This window comes from Gossypium hirsutum, chromosome A05, assembly GCF_007990345.1.
Source record: "Gossypium hirsutum isolate 1008001.06 chromosome A05, Gossypium_hirsutum_v2.1, whole genome shotgun sequence".
In the NCBI taxonomy this organism is placed as follows: domain Eukaryota; kingdom Viridiplantae; phylum Streptophyta; class Magnoliopsida; order Malvales; family Malvaceae; genus Gossypium; species Gossypium hirsutum.
In genome coordinates this window covers 27,052,918-27,059,749 of record NC_053428.1, presented here as the reverse complement: position 1 = coordinate 27,059,749, position 6,832 = coordinate 27,052,918, and the positions used below count along the sequence as shown (strand labels likewise).

General features: G+C 37.0%; 1 pseudogene; it reads left to right on the top strand.

Moving 5' to 3' along the window:
* Nucleotides 1-2,873: 2,873 nt before the first annotated feature.
* Nucleotides 2,874-5,288, top strand: LOC107961422 (laccase-14-like; annotated as a pseudogene).
* Nucleotides 5,289-6,832: the final 1,544 nt, after the last annotated feature.

Sequence of the window (6,832 nt, the reverse complement as noted above, 5' to 3'; positions counted from 1 at the left end):
CAAAGATCGCAGGCATAGATCTTTTGTCAAGTTTGGTTCTCTTTTCAGCTCGTATAAGAGTGTAGCAGACATAACCAAACACCTTTAGGTGTGACACTGTTGGTTTGAGATCATGCCAAACTTCAAAAGGAGTTTTGTCCTTGACAGCAGTGGTAGATAGCTTGTTGATGAGACACACTGAAGTATTGACAGCCTCAGCCCAAAATTTGCTTGGCAATTTACTTTCAAATAACAGACATCTGGCCATATCGAGCACTGTTCGATTTTTTCTTTCACAAACTTCATTTTGCTGAGGAGTATAAATTGTTGTTAGCTGATGATGAATTCCAGCTTGCTCACACAGCTTCTGAAACTTCTCAAACAAATACTCAGCACCATTATCTGATCTCAAAGCTTTGATCTTGTAGCCTGATTGGTTCCCAACTAGAGCTTTAAATTTGCTGAATGCTTCAAACACCTCTGATTTTTGCTTTACAAAATAAATCCAACAGAATCTACTGAAATCATCAATAAGCAGCACAAAGTATTTGCTTTCATTTAAGGAGGAAGACTTCATTGGTCCACAAATGTCAGTGTGAACTAATTCGAGCTTGCCTCGAGCTCTCCATGCCTTATTGACTGGAAAAGGCAATCTTGCCTGCTTACCAAGTTGGCAAATTTCACAAACATCATCACTGACCTCAACTTTAGACATGTATTCAACCAAATTCAATCTATCCAGCAAACTAAGTGACTTGTAACTGACATGGCCTAACCTCTTATGCCATAAACTAGCTAAGTCAGTAGCACTAGTATAGGCCTTCTTCTCTAGCTGATTTACATCCAGCATAAAACACCTATCAGTCATAGCCACTGTAACCAGTACTTGACCAAATGAATCCTTAACAACACAGGAGTTATTCTTGAAAACTAGTGAATAACCCTTCTCAATTATTTGACCATCATTAAGCAGGTTTTGGTCTATTTCAGGCACATAAAGTACATCAGAAATAACTTTGTTACCTGAATGTGAGCTGATCACTGCATCTCCTTTACCTTTGGCCTCAATAAGGTTGTCATTTCCAACTTTGACTTTGGAAGTAAACCTTCTGTCAAGATTCTTAAACAGCCTTTCATCTGAAACCATATGGTGAGAACAACCACTGTCAACTAACCAGTTCTTACTGATTTTATTTGAGGTTGCATAACATGATGTAGAGAAAACATACTCCTCTTGAGCTTGAAGGTCTTCAGCAGCCTTGGCTTGCATTTGCTGTTGACTTTGTACCTTTCTTTTGTTCTTGTACACCTTCTCAACATGACAAAACTGTTTACATCTCTAGTACTTAACATTTGGTCTATGCCAACAGTTCTTCTCTAAATGTGTGGTCTTTTGCAATGAATGCATGGTTGAAAGCTCTTTTTTTTCAACATCCCTTTTTGATTTCTCCCTTTTGTCAAGCCATGGTTTCTTGCCTTTGTAGCTTGAACTTGAGCTTTCTTTGACCTTTGCTTGGAAAGCTCCTTCAGGGTGCTCTTCCTACCTATTAACCCTCCTCTGCTCAAGTGCATACAAGGAATTTACCAACTCAGACAGTGAGATGGCTGATAAATCCCTCAAGTCCTCCAATGAAGAAATCTTTGACTCAAATTTCTCAATGAGAGTTGTAATGACCTTATCAACAACTCTACTCTCACTGAAATCATTACCAAGGAGCCTAATGTTGTTGACTATGGCAATATCCTATTAGAGTACTCCTTGATAGTCTCTAACTCTTTCATCTTCAAGTTCTCAAAGTCTCTCCTAAGGTTGATCAGCTGTTGCTACCGCTACCTTGTCTTTTCTGACCCCATAAACTCCTCATTTAGCTTCTCTCATGCTTGCTTTGGTGAGTCACATGCCATCATCCTAGTAAAAATCACATCGGATACTCCATTTTGTAGGCAGGCCATAGCCTTGTGCTTCTTGGCACAATCTTCACTATGTTTCCTTATCTGTGCAATGATGGGATTGGCCCTCAATGAAGGTGGTTCAGTATCATTCTCGATCACATTCCACAAATCATGTGCTTGGAGGTATATATTCATCTTCACTACCCAAATGTGGTAGTTCTCTCCAGCAAACACAGGTGGTGGTGGTGGTGTAAAACTCATCTTGCAGCAACAAAACAACAACTTCAACTTCTTCCTCTTTAAGTTTTCTCCACAAAGAGAAATACCAATAACAGAGGCCCTCAAAGATGACAGGCTCTTGATACCATTTGTTGAGTTTTAACAGTAGAGAAGGAAAACAAAAGCAAGTAATCCGGATGAAATATGAAGCTCTGTCTGGAAATAGAGCAACAACGTAATTAGCCAGGATAAAATATGAAAGAAGTTTGAACTTCAAAGACTTGAGACTTGCAGAGAAACTACCAACAAAGTAGAAATTTTTGGAAGAAATGAATTTTTCTTACTTTCCATTTCATCCGGATAAAGTATATATGTTACAATAACAATGACAGTTACCTAACATAACTGCTCGCATAGATGCTTGTCAAAAGCTTAGCTAAAATTACAAACAAAATGTAGTTGACATACCAGCTATCACATTCAAATCTTGACCAAATCCTACTAAATTAAAAGTTAGATTACAAAGCAACCAAATCAAGTTACAAATAAACAAAATGATTTTGCTTCATTTGGTTCAGCTTCAATGTTGGTTTGCATGTTGCATTGCAGGCCAAAGCTTAACACTGTCTTTTTTTCCAAAGTCAATGTATTCAAATTATAGCTGCAAAGGAAAATGCTCAAGGAGCACAATCTTCCTTTCCTATAAATTATTGAAATTTATGACCCAAAGATGAGAAAATTCAGGGAAGAACTAAGAGCACATTAGAGAGAAAGCAAAATAAATGGGTTTACAGCAAGGTTTAGTGAAATGGTTTGTAGGGGTTTTATTTCTAGGCACTTTGCTCCTTTGCAATGCAGATGTACACCACTATGATTTCTTTGTGACTTCCCTATTTTTCCTTTTCATATATATATATATATTCTTACATCTCATAGTTGTTTCGTATGGATAATCTTAAACCCCTTATTAAACCGACTTAATTTACTGACATGATCATGACTGTTGCTTGGTTTTGTTTTCAGACAGCAAAATGAGTATTGTTTTCTTTTATAGTTGTTGGTTAATATATAATATTAGTGTTGATTCACTCGGTGGTGATTTTTTATTGCAGGTGCAAGAGTCAAATTTTACAAAGATGTGCAACACAACGACATTGTTGGTCGTAAACGATAGTTATCCAGGGCCTGATATTCGGTTTCGCAGAGGGGACACTGTCTTCGTTAATGTCCACAATCAAGGAAACGATGGCTTCACCATTCACTGGTAATCATAACCTTTCTTTCATTCTTCCCATGGCAATTTCCCCAAGAAATGAAATCATTAGTGATTAAGATAAATTGAACATGTTGCAGGCACGGCGTTAAACAACCAAGGAATCCACGGTTCAATGGTCTTGAGTTCATAACCCAGTGCCCGATTCACCAGGAACCAACTTCACCTACGAAGTCGTATTATCGGAGGAAATAGGGACCCTGTGGTGGCACGCACACAGTGACTGGACTCGTGGTTCCGTACATGCGCCATCGTCATTTTGCCAGCCCAGGACGAAACTTATCCGTTCCCCACTCCGGACGCAGAGCAAACAATCATACTTGGTACGCATATCTTTTGATTTCTCGATTGTGTTACTTGTGTTTAATTATACGCATTTTAATTTGATTTTCTTGTATGTATATACAGAATCATGGTACAATGGGTACTACAAGCAAATTATCGATCAAGCCCTTGCAACCGGTGACCCTCCTCGCCTACCAGATGCTTATGCTATCAATGGACATTTAAGGGACACATATGGATGCCCCAGTGGTACGTTCTCCGCATTAACGAAGCCAGATTGAGTTTGTATTCCTTCGAATCCCTTAAAGTCTATATTATGATTGGGTGTTGCAGATACAATATTCCGTATGGAAGTCGATTATGAGAAGACATACCTTCTCCGCATAATCAATGCTGCAATGAACGAACAACAATTCTTCACCATCACAAACCACACCGTTATAGTCGTCGCACAAGATGCCTCCTATGTTCGAAGGTTCAAGAGCGACTATATATTGATAAGCCCTGGCCTAACCATGGATGTTCTGGTCTCTGCCAATCGAAACGTCGGCCTATATTACATGGCTACAAGGCCTTTCTCTGATTCCGCTGCTCTGCCTGTTGACATACATTTCTACTGGCGTTTTTCATTACAGAAACAGTCGGGGTGGATTGAATGCTTCCTTGATACAGCTTCCCGCAATAGACGATACGGATGCTATGCTTAACTTCGTCAGCCGAATCCGGAACACGAATGTTACCCAGAATATGCCGAAAAATGTGCCGGTAGATACGGATATCAATAGACGAGTGTACATTGCAGTCGCCGTTAACCGCTTGCCTTGCAACACCTCAAAGTGTGTTGTAAGTGAAAGAATTGTTTCAAGTTTGAACAATGTGAGCTTTGTTTCCCCACGTATTGACATTCTCCAAGCATACTACAGGTGGGTGTGTGTATAGCAATTCTGGTACCACTAGAAAAGAAAAGAAAAAGTAATTTGATTACTGTAGCTAATTCTTAAAGTTATGGTAATGTTGCAGGAATATCAGTTGTGTTTTCACCCAAGATTTTCCGCTGAATCCATCAGAATTCTATGATTTCACTGGACAGTTGACTGGTTTCAATAGTGGAACTGAATATAGGACTAGGGCTATTGTGGTAAATTACGGGGAAGCAGTTAAGATAGTGCTGCAATCAACCCATATGGGTGCTGGTGGAGTCACCCAATCCATTTTCACGGTTACAGCTTCTATTGGGTGGGAGCTGGGCTTGGAAATTTCAACAATGAGACAGACCCAAGCACCTACAACCTGATTGATCCACCACTCATTAACACTGTCCACGTTCCTTGTAGAGGATGGGTTGCCCTCAGATTTTTTGCTAACAATCCCGGTAAGTTTTCAGTTAGAAAAAGTAAAATAAAAAGCTCATCTTCTTTCGTCGTGCTTACAACCAAAGCTATTAACTAATTAATTGATATAATATATATAATGTTTTCAGGGGTATGATTTATGCATTGCCATTTCGAAAGGCATAGTTGCTGGGGAATGAACACTGTTTTGATTGTGAGGAACGTTGATTGTGAGAAACGGTAGCACCATTGAAACCAGCATCCGTCGTCCGCGGCCATCTACCATCCCTCGTTGTCATGGAACCTAGAACTACGAGGATAGAATAAAAAGATACATGCATACGTGTATATACATAATATATGAGTAGTTTCTAGATTTACGTTTTTAATAAACTAATGGATGAAATTTCATTTGAAATATTGCTAATAAGATCCCCAAAGTGAAAAAATAGATGTCAATATTCAACTTTGTTTCTCTTCCTACGGTGAATATAATGATTAATGATAACTTTTTAGTTCAAATTAATGTATTTTTACTTTTATAACATATTTGACTCAAATTTTATTTTTTTTTCTTTAAGAGAATATTCAGGGAAAATATTATGAGTCTTCTAAATCGAATTGTATTTTACTCTTTTTATTTAAAAAATAAACAAATTAATCTTTATACCACTATTTATCACAAAAATAAGTGTGCCACTTAAGAAAATTTCTATATATAATTATTTCAAAACTTTGTTATAGATTTTATATGCTCAAATTATTCTTTTAAGTTAAAAAAAAAACTAAATATACATTTGATCGATGATTCATGCTATCATTTTTACGAGTTGGTTTATTGAACAAATTTGAGATCCAAATCATTGTCAAAAAATAATTGAGTTTCAGTCGGAAAAGTTGTTGCTTATTCTATGTTCTAATGTAATGGAACTGTTTTACTGGTTGTGTCATTATGTTAGACTTTGTATAGGTTCTGGTTAAGCTGAATTCTATTCACTTGAGTGTGACATATTTGATAAACACGAAGCATGATTCGACTAAGATTTTAAAGACTCTCAAAGACTTCCAACCAAATTGCTTAAGGTGATTAGATAAATATAAAAGTTTTATTATCTTTTGGTGATTAAAATGTTATTTTTTAGAATAAATGTTGACACCATTTTTTTTGATAAAAACGGGGTCGACTTGGGTTTTGAAAAAAAATGAAACAGGAGTCGCCACCAATCCTTTTTATAAGGTGTGGTTGGATCACCTCGAAAAGCGGTCGTTTTTAATAAACGGTTTGATTTTATTAAAACAACCAGTTTGGTCCGCGAAATTCAGAAAACGGGTTCGGGAGTCAGTTACGCACGAGGAAGGATTAGCACCCTCGATACGCCCAAAATTGGTACCTTAGTTGATTACTTAATGTCTTAATGTCGAAAATTGAAAACTTAGAAGAATTAAAAATACGATCCTTGTATTAAAACGTTGAAAATTTTCAGGAAAAATGGGCATATTTCACATTATTCGAGAAAGAGAATCATATCCAGTAAGTTAGAATACAATGTCTCAAATTCCCAATACGTGAATGAATGCCAGAATTTTACTTATTTAAAAGATATTTTATTATCTCGGGTTTAGGAAAGGGATCATGCCCAGTAAGTTAGGACACGATCTTTTCTTAATTCCCGAGATCGTTTCAAAACTTGAGTTTGAAAAGATTAGTGTGTTTAGATTTATTGTGGAAATCGAAACCCAGTAAGTTAGGGTACGATCCTCCTCGAATCTAAACACAAAATATCATTTTTTTAAACAAATTTTATTATCGAGTGAAATAAAAACATGAAGTCGTAGTAAAAAATGTGAAAGC